Source organism: Zalophus californianus, chromosome 17, assembly GCF_009762305.2.
Source record: "Zalophus californianus isolate mZalCal1 chromosome 17, mZalCal1.pri.v2, whole genome shotgun sequence".
Taxonomy (NCBI): domain Eukaryota; kingdom Metazoa; phylum Chordata; class Mammalia; order Carnivora; family Otariidae; genus Zalophus; species Zalophus californianus.
In genome coordinates this window covers 18388005-18414063 of record NC_045611.1, presented here as the reverse complement: position 1 = coordinate 18414063, position 26059 = coordinate 18388005, and the positions used below count along the sequence as shown (strand labels likewise).

Below are 26059 nucleotides of genomic sequence, written 5' to 3'. Positions count from 1 at the left end.
AGTGATTTCTAAAACCCACCGCACAGGTTTTCTTTTCTCCTAGGGAAGAGTCCAGGCCCCTCAACCTGGACACAAAGCCAGCTTCAGTTATGCCACCTTTTTTTTTTTTTTTAATTTTATTTCTTTGACAGAGAGAGACACAGCGAGAGAGGGAACACAAGCAGGGGAGTGGGAGAGGGAGAAGCAGGCTTTCCGCCGAGGAGGGAGCCCGGTGCGGGGCTCGATCCCAGGACCCTGGGATCATGACCTGAGCCGAAGGCAGACGCTGAACGACTGAGCCACCCAGGCGCCCCTATGCCACTTAACTTCTTGCTCTGCACTGGAGCCTTCTTGTGGGGCTGGCTTGCCCCTCGTGGTATGCTCTTCCCCCTTCATCTTGCCTTGTTAGTGCCTGTTCACCTGAATAGGCTTCAACCTAGACATCACAGATTTCTTCAGGAGCTTGCTCTTCCACTATGCTCCTGTCATGGGAGCCTGCACTTCCCCTAGTCTAGTACTAATCACACCCCATTGCAATTACTTATTTTATATCCTCATATATATATATATATACACACACACACACACACACACACACACACACACACACACACACACACACACACACACACACACTACCGTGCTTAATGCAGAAAAAGCCTGGACACTCAAAATACCCCCATGTACCCTACAAAGCACAGTGTTTTAGAATGCACTTTTACACTGGGATCCCAATTAAGGAATAAAATGGAAGCCTGAGCATGGTACAATATAGGGAAGGAGAGCTGAGGCTGAACTGGTTGAGGAGGCAAGCAAGTTAAATCCACAGGGGCCAGAGGGAGCCGTTAGAAATGAGGCTGAAGAGGGGCACCTGCTGGCTCAGTCAGTGGAGCGTGCAACTTTTGATCTCGGGATTGTGAGTTCAAGCCCCATATTGGGTGTAGAAATTACTTAAAAATAAAGTCTTAAAAAATGAGGCTGAAGAGGTGGGCAGGGGCTTGTCATAGGGCCTTGTGGAGTGGCTGTGGGGTTTAGAATTTACCCCCAGGGCACTGGAGACCCATCTGTGGGCTGGAAGCAGGGGAATTTTGTGATCACATCTGTTCTTTGGAAAGGTCATTCTAGCAGTTGTGTGGAGAGAGGAAGCAGGAAGCAGCGAGGCATCTGAAGGCATAGTTAGGAGACTGATAGTCTGGGCCAGATGGAGGCAGCAGGGATGGAAAGGCTAGTGAAGAGATGTTCCAAAAGCAAAATGGAAAAACAGTTTGGTGATGATAGGATGTGGGAGGTGAGTGAAGCCCAAGTTTCTGGCCTGGTGATGGCTGGATGGTCATATCTTTCACTAAAAAGGGAGAGCCCTTATATCAGAAGCAGGTTGGGAGGTGAGTAACAAGGTGACGAGGGAGCCTTCCAGCAGGAAGTAACCAGAAAGAAGCTGGAAATGTAGATCCAGGGCAAGAAGATAAGGGCGTGGGCTGGAGGCAGAAGCTTGAGAGTCATCCTTGCTTTACTGTTAAGTCTTACATGACTACTGCGATGGTCAGTGACCAATCTGTTTCCCCCCACACTTGTAGTCATATCTTATACTTGCCTCTCCGTCCTTGACTTTTAGCTACTAATGCTCATGAAGTTTAATCTGGCCTCTATAGGCTAAGACAAAATGTAAAGCATTGAGGGCTAGGGACAGCATCTCTCTCCAGTACTACCCAGCATGGGCATTGATCTGTTATCTCAAGCAGTTGCTCAGAACATACTTCTAGATTAAAAATTCATCAGTCCAAACACTTCTGCTATCTGCCTTCCAAATGCCTGAAATTTTCATCATTAAAGCCCTTCCTTTGAGTTAAGGCAATAGTGTCCAACTTTTTTAGGGGCAGAAACCATTTCCTCTAAACTAATCCCATAACATTTAGGGATGTGGGAGAGCATGAGGGAGCAGAGATGCACAGAGCCTTCCTGATAGACCTCCTTTCCCCTACCTCTTGCCCTTCCAAGGCAAACTGAGCTAAAGCATCATCTCTAGAGGATCCCTATAGAAATGGAAATGTTATCGGACAGTGAGGACTTCTGAGCAGCCATTGAAAGAACTGGAAGAGAGGGGGCTGGGGCTGGAAGATCTGAGCACTCATTTCTGGTTTTTCCAACAAGTTACTGGACGACTCGGAGCAAGTCACATCATTTCTTGAGTTTAGGACAAAACTGTGTCTGGCTCCTCAAACGGAGCTGTGAACATCAACTGAAAGGGCAGACATGAAGATGTTTTGCAAAATGAAAGACGTACAGATGAGATGGATTATTTTTTTTAAAAGATTTAATTTATTTATTTATTTGACAGAGAGAGACAAAGCGAGAGAAGAAACACAAGCAGGGGGGAGTGGAAGAGGGAGAAGCAGGCTTCCCGCTGAGCAGGGAGCCCGATGTGGCGCTCAATCCCAGGACTCTGGGATCATGACCTGAGCTGAAGGCAGACGCTTGACGACTGAGCCACCCAGGCGCCCCGATGAGATGGATTATTAAAAGGTGATCAATGCATGCCTGAAAAATGCAGGTTAGAGCACAGAAAACAAAAGAGCACATCCCCCAGTGTGGGATGTAGGTCTAGGTAAAGTCCTTTAGACTCTAGAAAGCAGTAATTTGAGCTAAGAGGTAAGAAAATAAACATGGCTTTTTACAGGGGTCTAAAGAAAGTAGACATCAGTAAAGAAAAAAATCCTTGTGGTCTGGGTAGGAGATGATAATGAAAGGGCAGGTCTTTAAAATGTTAGGAGAAAGTGGTTCCCCTTGACACTGTGAAAACTTTCCAAATGTCTCGTAAGGTTTAGTGTCCAAAAAAAGGTTTAGTGTCCCTAGTTCAATGGTGTAGAATGACTTGCTGTCTCCCAACATTCTTGTGCCCTTTTATGCTCTTGATTATGGCTCCTTTTCACCTTACATGCCTTTGCCTTGCTTTTTAATGCCTTCTGATCCTTTACCACCCAGTTGAAATGAGAATGATTTACTCCTTTATCTGTGAATCCACTTCTTTCCATTATAACCATTTTCACAATAATTGTTTTTTGTTTTGTTTTGTTTTTTACCAATCTGACCAGTTAAACTTTGAGTTCAAGGACAGGAACACATTTTGGGTCACTTTTATATCCCCAGTGCCTAGAACAGCAGGTACTCAATAAATGTTTGCTACATTGGATTCTATCTCACATAATAGATACAGACACAACAGGGGTATTCAGGTGTAACTTTAGGTCTTACTCCCAAAGTGGGCAAGAAGATTCCTGCCCTTTTTTTTTTTTTTTAAGATTTTATTTATTTATTTGACAGAGAGAGACACAGCGAGAGAGGGAACACAAGCAGGGGGAGTGGGAGAGGGAGAAGCAGGCTTCCCGCCAAGCAGGGAGCCCAATGTGGGGCTCGATCCCAGGACCCTGGGATCATGACCTGAGCCGAAGGCAGACGCTTAACGACTGAGCCACCCAGGCGCCCCGATTCCTGTCCATTTTTACTTAGAAAATCAACACCTCTCCTCCATTGTTGATTTTCTTGCTTAAAGAGTTAAAAACAAAAACAAAACAAAACATAAGTGATCGTAATAATTGCAGACTTTACATGGGGCAACGGGGGGAACCAAGGAAGATCTTGGAAATAGAATTGTTTTCTAAGAATTACAGCAGAAAGTACACCTTTCCCAGAAAGAATGGCTCCCAGGCCAAGGAAAGCCCAGTCAGTAATTGATTCTGTTAATGAATCTAGAAAGACCGTGTCCACTAGAAGGATGATTTGGGAGTGAAGGTAGGTAACAAGAAGCATAACAGTAAAATAATAATAGTTTACATTTTTTGTACGATCACTGGTGTCTAGAATTATGCCAAGAGCTTTACTTGCATTTTCTTGTTTAATCCTGTGTGAAGTACAATTATCATCCTATCTCCTAGAGAAGAAATCTGCAGTTGTTATAATTCACCCAAGATCACACAACTAATAAAGAGCCTAGATAAGATTACAATCCTGGACAATCTGACTCTAGCATCTAGAGAGGGCAATATTAAACATTTAAGTTATATAATTTACATCTCTTAATCTAATCAACTGCTCACCAAGCTTTCTAGTAATTTGGCTTCCCAGGAGGCTCTCCTGTAGGGAAAGAACATGCCTTTTGCCAGCACAAGGACACTGGTCCACTTGCCAGTTAGTAAAGCAGCCCTCTGCTTATCCATCAAGCTCCTGTGAACCCGACAAGTCCCTAAGGAAGGAATACACTCTTACGATACTGACTACATTTCTCGTCCTGCCCATGAGGCTGAGGACTAGATCCTGGAACATGGTGACTTCACGCTGCCATGTGGTAAGCTGACAGCCCCAGCTGGTAATGCCCTGGACTCCTGTGGACTACAAACCGTAGAGTTCATGAGAAGAATTCTTCCTTAAATCACAGAGTGGCTTTAAATCACCCAAAGTTCTCATTGGTGAGGTAGTCTGGAGTAGTACTGCAGGGAACAAATCTGTCCTTATTTTTATTTTCCTAGTGGTTTCACAGGCTCTCTTCATATTACCTTTTGCTCTCAGCTTGTTTCTGTCCAGCCTGAAGCATCCTCTCCTTTTGGTTTGGCTCTCCATTTCTTGGTCTTTGGAGTCAATTCCATGAAATAGGACATATCCCTGTTTCCTACAAGGAGAAGAAAACATTTCCTTTTGTTCCTTTCTAGTGATCCTCAGCATTTTCTCAGCCCTGGGTCAGAATAGCACCTGGGATCTTTGTCTTCAGAAAGCAGGCTCCAAGGCCACTTGGACCCCACTCTTGGCTTCTAACTGATGCTTCAGAGGTCATACAATTGATAGTTTTTTTTTTTTTTAAAGATTTATTTATCAGAGAGTGCGAGCAGGCATGGGGGAAGGGGCAGAGAATCTTCAAGCCGACTTCCCACTTAGCATAGAACCCCGTGCAGGCCCGATCTTGGGACTCATGAGATTACCACCTGAGCGGAAACCAAGAGTCAGACGCCCAACCGACTGAGGCACCTGGGAACCCCTAAAGATTTACTTTCAAGTAATCTCTACACCCAGTGTGGGGCTCCAGCTTTCAACCCTGAGATCAAGAGTCACACGCTCTACTAACTGAGCCAACGAGGCGCCCTTGATATAGTTGTTATAAATACAGTTGTCTCAGGCTGCTATAACAAAATACCACTGGCTCGTGGCTTATAAACAACAAATTTATTGCTCACAGTTCAGGAGCCTGGGTAGTCCAAGATCAAGGTACCAACATGGTTGCTTTCTAATGAAGCCCCCCTTCTTGGTTCACAGCCGTTGCCTTCTGGATATGTCCTTAACATGGTGGAAGGGACTAGGGATCTCTATTAGGCCTCTTTTACAAGGAATTTATTCTATTTATGAGGGTTCCACCCTCATGACTTAGGTACCTCCTAAAGGCCCCATCTACTAATACCATCACATTGAGCATTAGGATTTCAAATATGAATTTTGAGAGGGACACAAATATTCAGGCCATAGCAGCTGTAAATATCATTGTAAATATAGTTGAAGCTTTTTCCATCTAAATACACTGACTTATATTTGCCCATATTAAAGCTTTAGAAGACACTCTTATAGCTTACTCTTAAAGATAAGGAAGATGGTTTGAAGTAAAGTCTTATGGAAAGTTTATTAATCAGATTATTAAAGGTGCCAGAAAGAAAAAGAAGCTAAGAATTTAAGTGCAAGTCAGCCTTGTTGTTCCCAGTACATAGCTTCTAGGTATACCAGGAGGTGTTTGGGGTGGAGGGCTGAAGAAAATGCAAGATGCAAATATTCCAGAGGTATCTGGTAATTTCCACTAAGTTTGCCTTTATTTTTGAGTCCTCGGGTATACGTAAGAGATAAATGGGATCATTTGGTTTCTAGAAAAAGGGGTCACATGTAAATTTTTCAAATATTCACACATTTCTAGAATATTAAGTGATTAATGAGGCAAGTACCTGAGATTAGGAACCAGAAAACTTGGGCCCTGGTGTTGAGAAACGAAATTATCTCTTTCATGCACGTCTGTACCCAAGCAGCTAAATATTGCTGGAAAAAACCACATACTAGGCCAACTGGTTTAACTTTAAATTCATGATCACAAACTTCAAATAGGTACCCAATGCTGCCAAGGCAGTCCTACTAGGAAAGTTGTACACTTGCTCCCCCTACCCTCACCAGCATTTGCGTCAGTCTTCACCTTTATTACCCTAATTATCACAATGGAAGCATCCTGTTCCTATCCAAGGTTAGTCCTCCTAGTTTCCTTATATCCTCTCATGGATTTCACTCCTGTATAGGTCAAGCAAGCCTTCTCTCTCCTGTATCACTCCCAATGGCACATAAACATGCTCCAGAACCCTACCATGTTTTAAAACATCTTTTCCCTTGAGCCCATATCTTTCCACAGTTATCCCTAAATTTCTTTGCTCCCTTCACAGCAAAATTCTCACGTTGCCTACGTGTGCTGTCTCTATTTCCTTACTTTTCCATTCATTCTCAACCCATTCTAGTGAGGTCCAAGTCTCAATTTACCAACATGAATCAAGTCAAATTCGCCAATAATATTCTCCATTGAATTCCAAGGTGACCAATCCAAAAGCCATGTCTCTGGCCCAAGTTGACCTCTCAGCAGCACTAGACACAGTTGACCACTCCCCCCTACAGAAACCTTCTCTGCCCATGGATTCCAAATTCAACACGCTTGTGGATTTTTTTCTGTCTTCCTGGCTGCCCCCTTTCAGTTTCCTTCTCCATTATCCTATTTCTAAATGCTGGAGTGTCTAGGATCTGGCCTTGGAATTTCTCTTCACTCTTTCCTCCAAGTGATAGCCCACACACATATATATGGTTTAATCAGCTCATACAGTTTAAAAACACCTGAGTTGCTAACATCTAAGTACCTGAAGATTTTACATTACAAAAATCTAGATTTCTGATTCCCTTTTTCAACAAAACCCCGAGAAAATGTCAATATTGGACTGGCATCCTCATAATGGAACAATCAGCTGAATGGAGCAAAAACTGTCTCCTTGATGCTGGGTCCGTTTGTTGTCCGTGACATCTAAGGTATGGGAGTTCAGAATACAGTCCTGAGTCAGATTCCCGTAAGTACCAAAGGCTCTCCTATCTGGGTCACCAGAACATCTTCCAGTCTGCGGTCGGTGAACTTCATTGCTGGTTGGGTAGAATCCACAGGTGCTTCCTGGGGAGGGGGAGGGACGACCGCACTGTAAGGCTGAAGGGCTGAAGGGCGCCGCCCACAGAGAACTTAACTCTCGAGCAGAGACAAGAAATGTACGTTTTAAAATACAGCATTAAATCACGCCAAATAAAGTCGTTTTGGCAAAAGACCGGTACGGTGGTGTATAAGCATCACATCTGATCTTCCGTTGGCCTTTCTTGGCTGAAGTGGCCTGGTGACACCAAGGGGAAGCCCATGCCTTCTCTTGCACCCGGTTTTAGGAAGCGGAGAGATCCCTCAAAAGCCGCTGGGCAAGGACAGCCCTTCTCGCTCTCTCTCGCGGGCGCTGTACAGTTCTGAGGAGCTGGGAGTGTACGGGGACCAGTCCGGCCTTAACACCGTGGCTGGCAGCGGTGGGGAGCTGGGAGGGAGGGTCCGGCCCGGCTAGGGCGGAGACTTGGGCGGGGCCCGGCCCAAGAACCGCCTCTGCTCCACCAACTAGCCCGGCGCGCGCTTCCTCCAAACACCCTCCCTCCCACCCCCAACCCCCCTTTACGGGTTCAGGGCGGGAGACTGCGGCTAGAGAACCAGGTCAAACAAGCCTGGGATCCTGTACAGCCCAGAGGCGGCGGCCTCCGCCCAGGAAGCCCCACCCAGCGGGAGCCCGGACGTCGCGGCGCCCGCAGAGCCCACGCGCGACCGGGCGAGGGCGCGGGAGGGCGCGTGCGGCGTGACGCGACTCGCGGCGCGTCCCGTGACGCCATCGCGCCCGCTTTTGAAAGTTGGCGCCCGGGGCCGCCTCCCATGCTGCCCTGCGCCAACCCCTCCCCTCACCTTTCCTCCCCCGCCCTCCACTCGTCGCCCGGCCGGCCCCCCCACCCGTCCCTTCCCTTATCAGCACCCGCGGCCCCGGCAGCGCCGACGCAGGCGCACTGCACCGCGCCGCCGCCATTTTGTGCCCGAGCCTGTGGAGCGATTAAACCGTGCGCGGAGCTGCTTCTTTGGCGGCAGCGGCGGTGGCGGTAGCCGGTGCGGGTGCGCGGAGCTGGCCGGGGACGCCGGGTGGCCGGAGCGGTGGAGCGGCGGCGGAGCGGGCGCTGCAGGGGGTGTGGCGCGGAGGTAAGGGGGCCCGGGGTGGAGGAGGTTTCGCGGGCCGCCTCTAGGTGTCACGATGGGGCCGCTCCGGTCGGCGCTGGCTGCAGCCCGGCGCCAGCGCCGCCGCCGGGGGGTGTTTGTCTCCCTCTACCGTCCCTGCTGCGGCGCGGCCGCCGCCATTGCCCGTCGCCGCCGCGGCCCGGCCGCCCCCCCCCCCCAACACCCTCCCGCTAGGCCTCCCTCCTGGCGGCGCGCTAGGCCTCCGGCGGCGGCGGCGGCAACAGAGGCCCGCGCGCCGGCGACTCCATTTTCCTTCCTTTGTCTCTGCCCTCGAGGCCGGCTCTTGGCCCGACTGATTGCCCGGCCGCGGCCCGCCCTCTGCCCTCCGCCCCTCCCGCGGCGGGTGGCCGCAGCCGAAAGGCGATCTCCGTGTCCCGGCTCCCGCGCCCGCCTTGCTGTAGGGTCCGGACCCACTGCCGCCGTGCGCGCAGCCCGGTTTCCGTGTAGTATGGGTGTCGGGCCCTGGCCGACGCCTCTCGGGCTGCCCCTCCTCCAGCCTGCCCGGTCCCCGGAACCTACCCGGCCGCTTTGCGAGCATACCCCTGCCGCTCGGCTGCTTGGCGGTCGCTCCCAGTCCGCGCACCGCCGCCGCTGGTCTCCGTCTCCGCCGAGTGGCGCAGGCGGCGCTGCTGCGGCTGCGAGCAGAGGGACCCCAGAGCTGTCGAGAGCTCCCTCTGCAAGGGTGGCTGAGCTGCTCGCGCCTCGACGCTGCCTGAGCGGGCGGGGGGACGCGCGCTCGCCGCCCCCGCCGGGCCCGGCTGCGCCCCCAAACTCGCGGCGGGGCTCCTCGCTGGACCTGACCGGTGCGGTCCCCCACGGTGGGCGGAAGAGACTCGAGTTCCGCACCAAGTAGTTTTTCTACAGCCAGGGTCGGACTCCCCTTGTAGTGATAGCCTGACTTTGTGCGCTAAGAGATCTCAAAGGGATCAAAACTTAATTTCGTTCTGATCTCAAGTGACGTGACAAATTCCTGAATTCGGGATTATGGGCTGGCTAAGTTGGTTCAGGCGACCCTTGAGTTTCCTTCCCGCTTTAAAATGTCCTGACGCTAACTTAGTACAGTATTTAGTACCTGATGCTTTAGGGCTAGACGAAGGCAGTTCTGCCCCGAGATTGTGCAACCCGATCTAAAGCGTCAGTAGGGCAGAATGAATTTATTCTTGACTCCACTGGTAATTTGCCCATACGCTGAAATACGAGGGTTGGTGTTGTAATTGAATCCTAGGTCACTAGTTGCAGTTGGTTTATAAATATCTACGCCTAATGTAACTACACTTTAGTAGCTGACTTCCTGTAGCCCAGAGTGCAGCATTAAGTAAACATTCGCATACGTAGTCTTCATGCTTTGAGTTTAAATCAACTAGGAAAGTTAAAAATCTACGTCCCCTATAGGCGGTAAAAGAAGTTAAACAGGGCATGTATATTAAATTTACTGTCTTTAACTGTCTTCTTGAATGATTAAAAAACTTCCTGTTGGATTGCCATAGTTTTTTATTTTCCTGAAATGTTCTAGTACTTTAATACAGTATCCTGCAGTAGTTGATGTGTCAGCTCGGGTTGCTTTGGGGAGAGGAAGGTTTTGATTAATTTTTTTTTTTTGAAGCTATGTTAAGCGTATGAGGAAATTAAAACAGCCTGGTGCTAAGCAAAGTTGTCGGGTCTGCTGTGTGTAATCTCAATCTGTAGGATTTTGCAGGAATCTGCCTCTATAGTTCAGCATCTCTTTTTTGAACCCTACAAAACGTTCCTTCTCCCCCTCCTCTCCGGTAAAAGTAAAATTGCACTAACGAATGCAGTAGTGTTGATGAAGTGTTAGGTTTGGGAATAGAACCATGCTTAATTGTCGAGTAAATTAGTCCATTTGTGTAATTTTTTGCATTTCTTGAGATTTTTGGTTTTATTTTCCTTTTGACATTGTGGATGGCAGGTGGTCTGTTTTACTTATAAAAATAAGCTCTGTTCGGGTTAAAGATTAAAATCCAGAAGATCTGTAATTGATCCAGGGGCAAAGCTTGTTTTCCCTGGTCAGTGTTGTGCTCCACAGACCATGTTTTGTTTCTTCATTCAGTTCTGCCCTATGCAGTCATCATCTTCTTGGTCTTTCATATCATTTATGCTGTTTTAATGGTGTGGGCTTTGTCTACAGAGTTGCTATTCTTTGAGGTTTCCTGTATTTCAGGATTCATACTTTATTGGAAAATGAAATCTACAGAGAATAAATTGAGGATATAAGGTTACGCAAAGGAACTTATTACTTAAATCAGTAATGTGAGAAAGATTACAACAGGAATGTTTGCCCACTTAAGAAAATACTGCTTATTCAGGAGGAATTGTAAAAGTCATCCTTAGGGGTCTATTCAACCAACGTAAGAAAATTTAGAAGTTATAAAAGTCATTCTTAAGGTGCATTCCAATTTTTTTTTTTTTATTCATTTGAGACAGAGAGATACAGAGAGCGAGCGCGAGAGCATGAGCAGGGGAGAGACAGAGGGTGAGGGAGAAGTAGGCTCCCCGCCAAGCCAGGAGCCAGACATGGGGCTCAATCCCAGGACCCTGGGATCATGACCTGAGCCGAAGGCAGATGCTTAACCATCTGAGCCACCCAGATGCCCCAAGATGCATTCCAGTTCTAAGAGCTTTAGGATTTTGCTTTAAACAACAGGCAAAATGAGGGAGATCTTTGGGAGTACAGAGGCCACCTGTGGCTCCTCAAGGAGGAGTCCTGTGGCAGAGCCTTGCACAGTGGTGCCTGCTGGCAAAAAGTCTCCTCTAGAGACTGTTTTGTTTTGTTTTTGTTTTTTGGGGTTTTTTTTAAGATTTTATTTATTAGAGAGCGAGCGAGAGAGAAACAGTATGAGAGGGGAGAAGGTCAGAGGGAGAAGCAGGCTCCCTGCTGAGCCGGGAGCCCGATGCGGGACTCGATCCCAGGACCCTGGGATCATGACCTGAGCCGAAGGCAGTCGCTTAACCAACTGAGCCACCCAGGCACCCTAGAGACTGTTTTGTTTTGTTTTGCTTTAGGGATGGTGCTGGCGTCAAATTCACTCCCCATCATCCATTTTATAGCCTCCATTTCATTTTTTAAGACCAGAAATTTAGTTGATCATCTATCTACCTTATTTACCTATCTTGGTCCCAGATGACTTCAGGCTCTTTTGCTAGAAATCAGGTCTGTCTTCAAACAACTAAAATTTGTCATAATTTAATACTTCGAGAAAGATCATACAGCCTTGGAAAGAACAATAATGGCAAATAATGTGTAACCTTGAAGACCCTGGTTTGCAGTTGGATGTGTGGATTTGGCATACCATATTTGTTTTTCTAAACATCCCTAAACTTCATCTAGTCACTATCTTCAAATCTTCCCTGGCAGTATCTTTGTGCATTTTCTTAGTGATTAGTATTTGAGTGCAAAGATGGAACAATGCGTATAGACTGCTAATATATACACCAAGAATAGTGATTTTTTCCATACTTGATCTTCATTTTTATTCATCCTTAGAATGGTGAGGTACGGGGCACCTGGGTGGCTCTCAGATGGTTAAGCGTCTGCCTTCGGCTCGGGTCATGATCCCAGGGTCCTGGGATCGAGTCCCGCATCGGGCTCCCTGCTGGGCAGGGAGTCTGCTTCTCCCTCTGCCTCTGCCTCTCTCTCTCTCTCTCTGACTCTCATGAATAAATAAATAAAACATTAAAAAAAAAAGATTTGACTACCAAACACCGCTTTAAAAAAAAAAAAAAAAGAATGGTGAGGTACATAAAATCTCATCTCCTTTGAGGCATGCTAGTAACAATATATGGACTCCGATACAAAAGTGTTTCTTGGACTAGATACACTAATCCTCAATTCAAGTTGTAAATTGCCTCAGTGGAGAAGACTTCTTTAGTTTCATCTAAGAAAATATTATATCAGCTTGGTTTTATGGGCTTTAGTTAATTATGAGATGGATTCCCTTCTCGTTTTACCAGATATGCCAGATTCTTTGGAAACTTTTTTTTTTTAAGATTTTATTTATTTATTTGACTGAGAGAGATAGCGAGAGCAGGAACACAAGCAGGGGGAGTGGGAGAGGGAGAAGCAGGCTTACCACTGAGCAGGGATCCCAATGCTGGCCTCGATCCCAGAACCCTGGGATCATTACCTGAGCTGAAGGCAGACGCTTAAAGACTGAGCCACCCCCCTGCCCCTGTTTTGGATACTCTTTAACTCAATTTTAGCACTTTAATTTCACTTGTGAGTCTTCCTTCCTTCCTTCCTTCCTAAAAGTTCCACTCTACTGTTGCCTGAAGCTTAAAGCTTGACAGTTCATTTATTTGTAATTTAAGGAGGAAAATGTCAGCTAACAAAGTATTTTCATTGCTATGCTTCTAGGAATTTCAAGTCAGTGAAAGCTCTCTCCATAGTTATCTTAATTAAACTGAAAAATACAGTCTTGTGGTGTAAACTACCTTAAATCAGTAAAGCCACTACTTGCTGAAGATAAGGCAATGATACTGTTAAAGGACTATTACTATATAAGAATTAATTTTTTGTCAGCTTGAATATACATACATGTGCCATTGTCTGCTTGCAAGATCATAATGGTGTACTTTTTTTTCTTAAGATTTGATTTTTTTTTTTAAATACTCTCTATACCCAACTTGGGGCTCAAACCCAGAACCCTGAGATCAAGAGTCACGTGCTCCACCAACTGAACCAGCCAGGCACCCCACTGGGGTACTGTTCTGATAACTACAGATCCTTTATATATTAAGCAAATGTCTAAAAAATAAGTGTCAGTGTTTTATTGGCTTGATAGAATTTATGGAATGCCTCATTTAGTAATGTGACCTGTTAACAAGTATATTGTTTCTTAACCAATTTTATCAGTTTTCATCTTGCCCTCATTTTGCTTTTCATATTATATGTGCATTTGTGTATATTTGGTATTCATAAAATTATTTGTGTTTCTGTTTTAGAATGATCACACATCTGGAGCCAAAGAACAAGATGCACTAGTGGACAGATTGCTAACCAGGGGCTTGAGAGTTCTGTTTTCCCTCCTCAAACTGACTTTGCAGTCACGGAGAGGTAAATGCTCTTTCCATTTCTTGGTCTCGAAAATAAGAGTAGTACATCCTTTCTGGGGTTGGAGGATTTGCTATATTGTTCTTGGGTATAGGAGATGGAGGACAGTGGGGTGATTGAGGCCATACAGATTTTATAGTTAGAGTCCTTGGTTTGGAACTGTACTGCCATATACTAGCTGGGTGACACTGAGCAAGTTACTTAACCTTTCTACTCCTACGGTCCCCATTTGTTAGAGAACAACACCAGTTACAGAGGCTGTTCTCCAAGTTGATGAGAATGTGTGTAAAGCATTAAGTACCATTCTGAGTGTGTACATAGAAAGACCCCAGGAAATGGTTGTTTTTCTGCAGAAACCCTTGGAATATATTTTTTAACTACTGGCAAATGACCTCAAAAGTCCACGGCCTAGGGCAATTTGAAATTTTGATGGAATCCTGTTCTTGGGGAGACATCTTAGATAAAAGTTGTCTTAGTTAACTTGAGTTAGCCCAGCTGATGACCCATTTTTCCATCAGTTATAGTCATTACGAATAACTTTTAAAAACGTTTTAAAGTGTCACTTAAAATTTACTGTAGCCTACAATGTCTGTTATAAAATATAATGGACATCACAGGGAACTTGAAACAGGCCTTATAAACGTTGAGATATACTAGGCAACAAAGTAGGTTTCTGGGTAGGAAAATTACCTCTTCTCAGGCTATCAGAAAGCACATCTTTCTTATCCCCTAGAAAATGTGAAAATGTTTTAAAAATGTGAAAATAGTTTAATTGCACTTGTGTAACGGCAAAAGAGAGGTGGGAATTAGAAATGCTGACATTAGATAAGCTTGTGTGAATGAATCATCTAAATGATGACTACTAAGATTTTTCTTAAAAGCTGGGCCTGGAGCAAATAGAGAGGAGGAAGGGAACAGGAGTGAAAGCTCTACTATTCTTCATATCTCTGTTTTCCACGGGCAGCTTGGTACATTGATAGATGGGAAGGACAAGGTGCTATGTGCTATTATTCTGTCACTCCAGAAATAATTTGTACCCTGCAGGTTTTTTTTTAGGAGTGTTGACACAGAGTACATATTAATGAGTGCTGAAAAGAAAATACTGATTTGGAAAGCTGTTGAGAAAACTAGCCATAAGAGTTTGGGGAATGGGATTGTAGGGACATGTTGGTCACTTTTAAGTGTTATGGCTATTTAATTGCTTAGATCCCTGTTTCTCAAACTGGGATATGAATACCCTTAGGGTACAAAGTGGTATGATTCCGGGGTACTTGAAGTCACAAGATAAACATGACCCATCTTCTTGGAGCTTCAATTGTGCTCATTGAGGGGGCGGTGAGTTAAGTAATTTGACTGGTAAGTAATTTTTAAATTTTTACATTAAAACAAATACATATTTTAGCATCAGAATGGGAACTCTGTATGACTAAGATAACCCAGGTTTTCAACAAAGTGGGTCATGAGTACCTGGGAATAAGAATTGCTTTTTGTATAGGTACTATAGTGGAAATACTTTTACTTTAGTATTCGAGAAGCAATACTTCTGAGCTATAGAACAGCTCTACCATCCACCTCCTTACTTTGTTCCCTGTAGTATCCTACTATGGAATAGATGTTAAATTGTATTAAATGGTGCTTGCTAGCTTGCATGCATGTTCTTGCACATGTCTAACATGCACAAGAGCTCTGCACAGATTGGTAGGCAGTTTCTAGATGGCTGGACCAAGTCAGAAGTATTAAGACCATTCCAGTGACCTAAGAATTATAATTTTTAAATAAAGCAATGAGCAAAATCAGATCTAAAATTGTAAGTTCTACAGAAGAGAATTTTGAAAGCAAATGTCACATTAACGTGAGTATAATTAACAGTTTATACTGATTTTGTTACCTCCCTCATTCAAGTTGTTATGTAATCAGAGTCATAATAAAATGGCTAAGTCTTAAGCTGGTAGACCTTGTGACTCCTAAGACAGTTATTCAGAAGCATCTAAACTGTTTTAGAATTACTAAGTATTGTTATTAGTGTATTGCTCTTTTTTTTTTAAGATGTTATTTATTTATTTGAGAGAGAGAAAAAGAGAGCATGAGAGGGGGTTGGGTCAGAGGGAGAAGCAGACTCCCTGCTGAGCAGGGAGCCCGATGCGGGACTCGATCCCGGAACTCCAGGATCATGACCTGAGCCGAAGGCAGTCGCTCAACCAACTGAGCCACCCAGGCGCCCTAGTGTATTGCTCTTAATATAAGTGGCACTTAAGAATTATATTTTCTATATTGATAATATCTATTCTTTGAATACAAGTTTTATATTTGAACCTGATTTGTTTTAGATACAATGGAGTGTGACTTTCTCTGAAACATATTTGAATTGGATCAACCAGATGTTTAGATGTGCTCTAAATATTTACAGTATTTATTGAACACTTGTAATGTGTTCTTTCCATTCTTTGAACAGTTGCCTTTCTACTTTATGTCAGGTACTGCATTAGGTACTGGGTATTTGAAGATGAATAAGAAAAAGATTGTTTTCCAGAGGGTGTTGAGTATGGGGCAAGGAATCAGTCATGAAGTGTTATTTGTGCTCTGATAAAAGTGTGTTTCGGATGCAGGGAGGATAGTTACAGGAGTTGGTGAAAGATGTTGAGAAAGGCTTTCTGGAGGAGAAACCCTGATGTAGGTGTATGAGGAAATTCAAAAGGAACATAAAATTTGATTTTAATCCTATTAGGGCACCAAGGTTTAGTCAGTGCAGCTGAATAGCTGTAGGGCCTTGGGCAAGTCCATTAGGGGTGACTTCCTTGTGCCTTCCTTTTCCCATTGATAAAATGACAGGCTTATGGCAGTTAAATGTATTGTTGGGGGGAAATATATATATTTGTAACACTATAATGTGCTATGTAGAAGTAAAGTGATAATCTTTAGACTTTAGAATAGTTGGTCATTGTAGGGGTGCCTGGGTGGCTTAGTCATTAAGCGTCTGCCTTCGGCTCAGGTCATGATCTCAGGGTCCTGGGATTGAGCCCTGCATTGGGCTCCCTGCTCTGCGGGAAGCCTGCTTCTCCCACTCCCCCTGCTTGTGTTCCCTCTCTCGCTGTGTCTCTTTCTGTCAAATAAATAAATAAAATCTTAAAAAAAAAAATAGAATAGTTGGTCATTGTATATATTTTGCATTAAGCTACAGTGATGACTACCAGACTGTACAAAAATTACGTGAACCAAGTAAATTGGGACTTTGTGGATGAGAAAATTATATTAATCAAAATCTGTTGAGCAGTAGAGAAATGGATAAATAAACAGGGCCACACCCATGTTGGGAGTGATGTTTGAGAACCACAAAAAGAAATTGATTGGGGATACTGTTAACCAGCAAAATGCTTATGAAGTTTTTTTTTTGTAATATAATACAAAAAAATAGTTATGGAATAAAAGTAAAGAAAAAAAACCAAAAACCTCGCACATAGCAAGAACTCAGTGAGTAGGGGCGCCTGGGTGGCTCATTTGGTTGAGCATCTGCCTTCAGCTCAGGTCATGATCTTGGTCCTGGGATAGAGTCCTACATTGGGCTCCCTGCTCAGCGGGAGCCTGTTTCTCCCTCTCCCTCTCCCTGTCACTCCCCCTGCTTGTGCTCTCTGTCAAATAAATAAATAAAATCTTAAAAAAAAAAAGAACTCAGTAATGGAATGAATGCCTATGAAAAAGACTAAACAGACATCAAAACACTGGTCAAAATAAAATAAAAAACTAATAGTGCAAGGGTGGCTAGGTCTGGGGTAACTTCCTGGTTTTCTGTAGTTTGTATAACATCTTGTAGCGCAAATAAATTTTTCCGGGGTTTTTGTTTTGTTTTGTTTGTTTTAAATAAAGTAGAATTACCAGAATTTGGGAATGACCATATTCGAAAATGGGGGAGTGATTAAGTTATGAATATCTGTATAATAGGATGTCATGCAACTGTTGTATTATGTATAGTAACATACTGAAAGGTAGATTTGAGATGTATTATATAAAGCAGATTATCAAATAGTATGCACAAATACGTGTGTGTGTATAAGGAGGGGACTGTGGATATAAACCAAAATGTTTATATAAAACCTATAGGGGCGCCAGGGTGTCTCAGTCTGTTAAGCGTCTGCCTTCAGCTCAGGTCATGATCCCAGGGTCCTGGGATTGAGCCCCATGTCCGGCTCCCTGCTCAGTGGGAAGTCGGCTTCTCCTTCTGCCCCGCCCCCCGCTCATGCTCTCTAGCACTCACTCTCTCAAATAAACATATAAGATCTTTAAAAAAATAATACAGGGATGCCAGGGTGACTCTGTCAGTTAGGTGTCTGCCTTCGGCTCAGGTCATGATCCCAGGGTCTTGGGATCGAGCCCCGCATCGGGCTCCCTGCTCAGCGGAAAGCCTGCTCCCTCTGCCGGCTGCTCCCCCTACTTGTGCCACCTCTCTCTGACAAAGAGATAAATGGAATCTTTTTCTTTTTAATTTGACAGAGACACAGCGAGAGAGGGAACACAAGGAGGGGGAGTGGGAGAGGGAGAAGCAGGCTTCCCGCAGAGCAGGGAGCCCGATGCGGGGCTTGATCCCAGGACCCTGGGATCATGACTTGAGCCGAAGGCAGACGCTTAAGGACTGAGCCACTCAGGTGCCCCGATAAATGGAATCTTTAAAAAAAATAAAATAAAACCTATAGATGTATATTCTTGGTTATCTGAATTTTCTCGTATTTACATATATAATTTTTTTTTGAAGATTTTATTTATTTGTCGAGAGAGAGAATGAGAGAGAGCAAGCACAAGCAGGGGGAGCGGCAGGTAGAGGGAGAAGCAGGCTCCCTGCTGAGCTAGGAGCCCCGTGTGGGACTTGATCCCAGGACCCCGGGATCATGACCTGAGCTGAAGGCAGATGCTTAATGGACTGAGCCACCCAGGCATCCCGTGTATTATATAATTTTTAAAGGGAAAAGGAATCCAATATAGTAGGAAGTAGTACTGAAGCTTTCTGATAAATATAATGAAATAAAGGAATTTTTGTCTAGTTTACTCTGGCAGTAAAGTCTAGACTTCCTGAATAGATTCAAAGCCTTGCCAGAACACTGTTGCAGAAGTGCAGGCAGGAGGGAGGGGCCCGGCAGCCATGTATCTGCCCAAGTGTTAGGAGGAATTGAGGTTGCAGAGGCAATTCTTAGAAGTCTCCTCACTTACATTTGGTCTTAAACTTTTTTTATATCATCCTGATACAATGTTTAGTTAGTATCATCCTGAATAATGTTTAGTTTCATTCTTTGGAAGAGTCTAATAGTTGTGGAACTATACTAAAACCTAAAGAACTCTTTATTTTCTTTACACAGAGATAAACCCTATTAACAGTTTGGTGTGTTCCCCTTTGGGTTTTTTCCCTGCACTTCTGTAAATGGGCATGTACATTATAATACAGTTTGGTGTTTTGTTTTGTTTTTGTTTTTGTTTTTAGAGAAGGTGAGGGAGAGGGAGAGAGAATCTTAAGCAGGCTCCATACCCAGCGCAGAGCCCAATGCAGGGCTCAGTCTCACGACTCTCAGATCATGACCTGAGCTGAAATCAAGAGTCAGACACTTAACCGACTGAACCACCCAGGCGCCCCCATATGATACAGTTTTAAAGACAAAATATAATTGTGCTATATAAGTATTTTGTAACTACTACATTAAATAAAAACACGTGGGAATATTTCAAACAGTACAAAATGTGTAGTGGAAAGTAATAACTTCTTCCCACCTCTGATCCCTCAGTTTTCTTTCCCAGAGGTAATAAATACTAATTTTTCATATATCCTTCCAGAGAAAATTCTGTGCATGCGTAAACATATGTGTTTGTGTATCCTTTTAAGAAAACACAGATGGTAGCATACTATATACATAGCTTTGGACATTTGAGTTGTTTTCAGTCTTGCTGTTAGAGAAAGATGTTCTAGTAGATATCCTTGCATATACCTCTTTGGGTACTTGTACTAGTGTATTTATAGGATGAATTCATAGAAGTTTAATTGCTTGTATATTCCTAGAAGAGAGAATGGCATGCACAAAGGCCCAGAGGCAGGAGGAGAGAATCCTAGGAAGTTCTGGCTACTGAAAGCAGTTATGAAAGAGTGTATGGGGCTGGATGCAGCTCTGCTGATAGGACCTTAGAGGACCCTGTAGTCCAGGTGAAGGAGTGTAGACTTAAGCTTACAAGTTTTCACAGGGGAGGTTTCAGAATTGAAGTATCCTTGCTGATAATAAATCAGCAATAATAAATTTCCATCTTAGAAATCTTTGTCCACTGTGTGAAAAATGGTGGTAAGGAAGCAAGAGGGGAAGCAGGAAAACTAGTTGAGAGGCCATTTACATCAGTCCAGGAGAGATGTAATACCTGCCTGACTTAAGGTAGGGGATGTCACCAGAAATGCTATTTGTATAGTTTTTTTTTTTTTAAGATTTTATTTATTTATTCATGAAAGACAGAGAGAGAGAGAGGCAGAGGGAGAAGCAGGCTCCCCAGGAGCAGGGAGCCCGACATGGGACTCGATCCCAGGACCCTGGGATCACGACCTGAGCCGAAGGCAGACGCTTAACCATCTGAGCCACCCAGGCGCCCGTATTTGTATAGTTTTATTTGTTTCATTTGTTAAACTAAGTTAGAATCCTGTCATGCATCCTCTTTTGTAATCTTTCTTCATGTTATATGTTAATGGACATTTTCCCCATTAGATACCCTATGTTATTTCAAATTACTAGGAATGTACTTCCTTATTGCTGATTGTTAAGTTTTCTAACCTGTTCCTTTGGGGATAAGTCTTGGTTTTGGCTCTAGCTTTTTGCCTCTAATACTTCATCTCTCCTCTTCCCCATTGTTTGAACTATTTTTATTATAAGAGTAAATGGACTTTGAGTTAAGAGCCAAGTTAATTGTACATTTGAGTGCATAGATTTTGAGCTGTCTAATAACTATTCAGAGTCCTTTTTTGATTCTGTTCTTGACTGTTCTCAGTAGGAGATTTTTGCTGATTGACTTTCAGATAAATGTGTATCTTAGCTAATGGTTAAGTCAGTTATCCTATCAAGTATATAGCTATGGCTTTAAGCATTTATCACCCTAAAATTAAATCCCCTATTTCTTATTTTGAAGGAGGGTAGGTGCCTCCCCAACAAGAAAGGTGGCAAATAGAGTCCTAAAATGTCCTGGATTGGTAAGGGCTTTTGAAGAGCAGATGTCTTGATGTTCTGTGTGCAGGGAGAGTGGGATATACAAATAGTGATTATACCTTGACTTTGAGCAGCCTTTCTAGCTTAAAATATATCCTAATGGAGGGAGGAAAGAGCCAGTCTGGTAGATTATATCTGATGTTTGTGTTTTTGTCTGACACAAAGATTCCTCATTAAATTTCCTGGACTTGAAGGGTGCCTGGGTGGTTCAGTCAGTTAAGCATCTAACTCTTGATTTTGGCTCAGGTCATGATCTCAGGGTCCTGAGATCGAGCCCTGCATGGGGCCCCTTGCTGAGCGTGGTACTACCTACTTAAGATTCTCTCACTCCCCTTCCCTCTGCCCGCCCCCCCCCCCAAATTTCCTGGACTTCAGATGTAAATGCCACTTAGTAGAGTGGTGTGCATTAGCCATCTTCATCTAAATAGATTTTAGAGACTTCTTCCTGATTCTTGGTTACAGACAAGTGGACTGCGAAGCTAGGGAACTACCTTTTGCTCCATCCTTTTGTACAACTTTGTTGTATGCACTTGTTAAAATTTCTTGTCTGACTTTTTTAGCTGGGAAGTAAGGGTACTTTCTTGTTCCCTTCTTACCTACAAGGATGAATCTGACTGATAACCTAAAAAAAAGTGTAGAATGTTAAAAACCCAGATGAAATTTTAAGTCATCTGGCAGTCTCTTCATTTTACAGAAAAGAAACCTAAGAGGCAAAGTGATTTTCCTGAGGTTATAGATGTAGGACAGGTGCTTCTACCTTTTTTTATTCTTCCCCATACTGTTTCTGAATAGTCTCTGGGTTTCACAGAATATCCTACTGCTTTTGGTTCTGTAGCTAATTATTAGATACTCGTTTTTTTAGATCTCTTTTGACAGAATTATAAATCTGTGTATATCTATAAAAAAACTAAAGACTATACATTGTTACTACTCTTGAGTATAGTATACCTGTGCACTGGCACAAGTTAGGTTTTTAGTATGTGTCAGAATTTTAACATTGTCACCAACTTTAAAGGTTGTCCATGTGTTCAATACACTATTAGACCCTGACTGTCACTAATATTAAAGCTTGGTATCCAGTACTAGCACTGCTTGGATTTTGAGCTTCTTTACTTCTTTCTTTATAACTCAGGACTTTTTCAGAATCCTTCTGTAGTTTCTCTGTGATAACAAACCATCGTTGGAGGTCAGTGTTGGTTAGCACCTATTTTAGTATTGTCCAGTTGGACCATTGAAAGTTAAAAATTATTTCATCCCACTACGTTTATTTCTTTGTAAGCTCTGGTATAACAACTCTGGCATGGCATGGTCATGATCATGTATCATAGAGCAGGTACAAAATATTTTACATTCACAGAGGTATGTATGTAATTATTCTATAATAATAGAGGGTATCCTAATTACTTTCACTGTTTCTTGTGTCTCTGTTTTATTTGTATCTTTAACTTTCTACTCCTACTTAAAATTTTTTGTTGTGAGTATATGTTGAGACTATAAAGTAATATATTATCTTATATATTTTTTTCCTTTCTGGCCCCTTGTCAGACAAGGTCTTTGCTCTTTCTCTCCTTGTCATGTCTTTTGGGTATTTATAAAGATATAATTCCTCCCCCCACCCCCCCACCCCGGTCTCTTGGTCAAGCTCTTGCCTTTATCTGCTTTCCTGTATTTGTTCCCATATTTTTAAGGAATAACCAAATCGACAAATTACTTGTTTTCATAAACTAATATTAGTTTAAAGTAACATTCTGTTTCTTCCATTGTTTAAACTTCTGTATCTCTGTTCCTATACATGTATATCCTTTTTCTGTTTTTCAGATTTCTTCTGTTCTGTTGAGTAGCACTTTAGCTATTATCCATACTTCATGCTATTACACTATTGACTCACTAAGAATATTTTATTTTTTTCAATATAACTATTACTTGATCTTTGTTCACAGACCTCATATTGCCATTTATTATCATTATTATACTTTTAGTATGGGTACATTGTTGGATTTAAGCTGTTGGCTTCTGATTTAACACTGACCTTATAGGAGACCCCATTTACCAAATAAAAATGGTCTTGGTTCCACCAGGTAGCCTTCATGAGTGAGTACTGGGTTATAGAGATACTCAGGCATTGGCCACATGGTCACTGAGACACATTGCAAAACCAGGAGTTCACTCTTGTTATGTATATCCATTTTTCTTCTTTTTACTTTTTTCCTGTGTCATGTGTTAAGCTTGTTCATACCGTGTAGAGAGAGATTTTGTGGCTGGTACCCATGGTAGAGGTAAAGCTTTAGGACTTTTTCTTTTTTTTTTTTAAGATTTTATTTATTTATTTATTTATTTTAATTTATTTATTTGATACAGAGAGATATAGCGAGAGAGGGAACACAAGCAGGGGGAATGGGAGAGGGAGAAGCAGGCTTCCCACGGAGCAGGGAGCCCGACATGGGGCTTGATCCCAGGACCCTGGGATCATGACTTGAGCCGAAGGCAGACGCTTAACGACTGAGCCACCCAGGTGCCCCAAGATTTTATTTATTTGACAGAGAGAGAGAGACAGTGAGAGAAGGAACACAAGCAGGGGGAATGGGAGAGGGAGAAGCAGGCTTCCTGCTGAGCAGGGAGCCCGACGTGGGGCTCGATCTCAGGACCCTGGGATCACGACCTGAGCCGAAGGCAGACGCTTAACGACTGAACCACCCAGGTGCCCCAAAACTTTAGGACTTCTTTTTTGGGTTGTATTTTCCATTACTGCTTATATGGGAATCATACTAGTTTTGAAGTAGACTTTGTAGATTTTTCTCTAAATAAATAAACGAAACAGTTATTTGTTCTAAAGAATGAACCAAAAATTCTCATAGTAGAAAACCATGGGTATTTGAGTAGCTTGGACTTATGTAGACCTGTATTTAGGGTGGATAACTATTGTATTCTAGGTCAGTCACTTCCAAGCCATGGTCCGCGGAGGTTCTATATCAATCACTTGGGGACCTTTTGAAATAAAGTCTCTTCCACCCTAGATCTACTGAATCAGAATCTCTAGGATCTATGTATTTTAAGGCTCACCAGGTGATTCTGATAACCATCCAGGTATGGGAACTACTGCTCCGGTAGAATCTACTCCCAAATCCATAGATGTGCCTATTGCATGTTCTATAAATTCTTATTGTGTGTGTGTGTAATCTGTTCCTTTTTATGACATATTTATTCAAGTTGATAGACTTGCTATAGATCCCAGCCTTTCTCATATTCCCAGCAGTGGAAGACTGTAGGACTGCTCCAAAGACAGTGTAACCCTGAGCTGCTTTTGGGGATATGGGCTTGGAGCAAAGCAAAGAGAGATGTGGTAGTTCCTGACATCGTCACCCTTGGGAGCACAAGAAGTGAGGCATTAAGTTGTTGTATGGCAGCAAAACTGTCATTCGAACTATAAAAAAGCAGAGAGGGGCAGCATGTGCTTGGGAAGCAGCTTTCACTTGGTATTGTGGCACTCGTGTGTTGACTCCCAAATAGACTTTGTCTTCTGTTTCATGTGTAAATGTTCAGTAAGTGAAACAGGCTACCCTTACTGAGGAATCAGAACATGGCCTCTGAAGCCAGGTCACACTAATAAACCTGAGATAATTTAGTATGGTTCCACTTAGTTACGTTGAATTTTTTTGCACAGAATTTGACTAATTCCATACATGTTTTTTTCTCCCACTTAGAGTTTCCTCTTTTACATGTTCCTCTCTACTGTAGTTTGCCTGTCAAGGTCCATCTCATCCTTTAAGATCCAGCGTTAGCAGCCGTCTTTTACCCACTTAAGCCATCCTTTGTGCCGGGGTGGTGGGAAGTATGTTAATCCCTATTACAGCACTCATCACGCTACCCTGGGCCCTTAAACAGTGTGGGGTTAGGGACGCTAGTGCCCTCCACGCCCCAACCTCCCAACTTGAAAATCTGGGTATTACTTATAACTCCCAAAAAACTTAACTACTAACAGCCTACTGTTGACCAAGAGCCTCACTAATGATCTAAACAGTTGATTAACGCATTTTGCATGTTACGTGTGTTATATACTGTGTTCTCAAAATCGTGGGAACTTGGGGTTACTATTTCTTGAGAAGAGTGTATAGCCTTCTAATGTTCTCAGGAAGTAAGTTGGGATTTCTTAGCAATCAGTTGTCCCTTGTAAAGGACAGTAGTATATTAAAAAGTTGTGGTAGTTTGGGCGCCTGGGTGGCTCAGTTGGTTAAGCGACTGCCTTCGGCTCAGGTCATGATCCTGGAGTCCCGGGATCGAGCCCCGCATCGGGCTTCCTGCTCAGCGGGGAGTCTGCTTCTCCCTCTGACCCTCTTCCCTCTCGTGCTTTCTATCTCTCATTCTCTCTCTCTCTCAAATAAATAAATAAAATCTTTAAAAAAAAAAAGTTGTGGTAGTTTTATTTGTAGACTACTAGAAATCATCCTTTTCTACTATCTTATTCTCCATATCCATCTTTTATTCTTAGTACATACGTATTTTATAACTGATCTCCCCAAAGGACTAAACTCTGTATTGAGGAGTATAAAAGGTTATTTTAGTTGATTTCCTTTGGAAAATATCTGACATATTGCCTGTTCAGCCATCATCTAGGTGATAATTACTAAATCTTACTGTCAACACTAGTGTAGTCACAGTTAGCCTTTATTTAAAAAAACTTTTTTTTTCAGCTGGAACATATTTATTGAGTACCTACAGTGCATGATACAAGTGCATTTTATTAGTTTTTAGAATTTTAAGTAAGCTCTGCGTGCATTGTGGGTCTTGAACTCATGACCCTGACATCAAGAGTCACATGCTCTACTGACTGAGCTAGCCAGGTGCCCCTAGCCTTTATTTTTATGTGGCAGGATTTTTTAAATCTAACCTATAATTGTGTTGTTAAGACTTTTTATTTTTCTTGGGCGCCTGGGTGGCTCAGTTGGTTAAGCGACTGCCTTCGGCTCAGGTCATGATCCTGGAGTCCTGGGATCGAGTCCCGCATTGGGCTCCCTGCTAAGCAGGGAGTCTGCTTCTCCCTCTGACCCTCCCCCCTCTCATGTGCTCGCTCTCTCTCTCTCTCTCTCTCTCTCTCTCTCTCATTCTCGCTCTCTCAAATAAATAAATAAAATCTTAAAAAAAAAGACTTTTTATTTTTCTTTAAGAAATGACACACACAAAAGAAATGACACAGACAACAATAAAGGAAATAAATTCATATAATTAAGCTTCCACTTAGCATACAATAGTTTGTTTTTCCATATTCCCTTCCTGCTCTTGTCATGGGCTGGAAACATCGATATGTATTTGATGTGACAGTAAAATCAATATTGAGTGTCTGCTGTTTACATAACACTGTCTTGTATTTATTGCTGTAGAGGATACAGAAGTAAAAGGCATAGTTCCTCCCCTCAACAAGCTAATAAGACTATTTGAGGAAAAGACAAACAG

General features: G+C 43.2%; 1 protein-coding gene and 1 long non-coding RNA gene across 4 annotated transcripts in view; one reads left to right on the top strand and one right to left on the bottom strand.

The window, feature by feature from the left end:
* LOC113936634 overlaps nucleotides 1–9807 on the bottom strand; it is a 29071-nt gene extending 19264 nt beyond the window's left edge. The window contains exons 1-2 of the long non-coding RNA XR_004819779.1: nucleotides 8849–9807; nucleotides 4527–4639 (exon numbers count right to left, since the gene is read on the bottom strand). This is a non-coding gene — a long non-coding RNA (uncharacterized LOC113936634). The remainder of the gene's footprint in view (nucleotides 1–4526; nucleotides 4640–8848) is intronic.
* Nucleotides 8051–26059, top strand: part of CTCF (CCCTC-binding factor) — a 49315-nt gene continuing 31306 nt past the window's right edge. The window contains exons 1-3 of one of the 3 annotated variants that reach the window (XM_027620090.2): nucleotides 8051–8293; nucleotides 13289–13400; nucleotides 14641–14753. The gene's annotated coding sequence lies outside the window, so the exon portion shown is untranslated. The remainder of the gene's footprint in view (nucleotides 8294–13288; nucleotides 13401–14640; nucleotides 14754–26059) is intronic. The other 2 variants (XM_027620089.2, XM_027620091.2) reach the window with 2 other exon arrangements.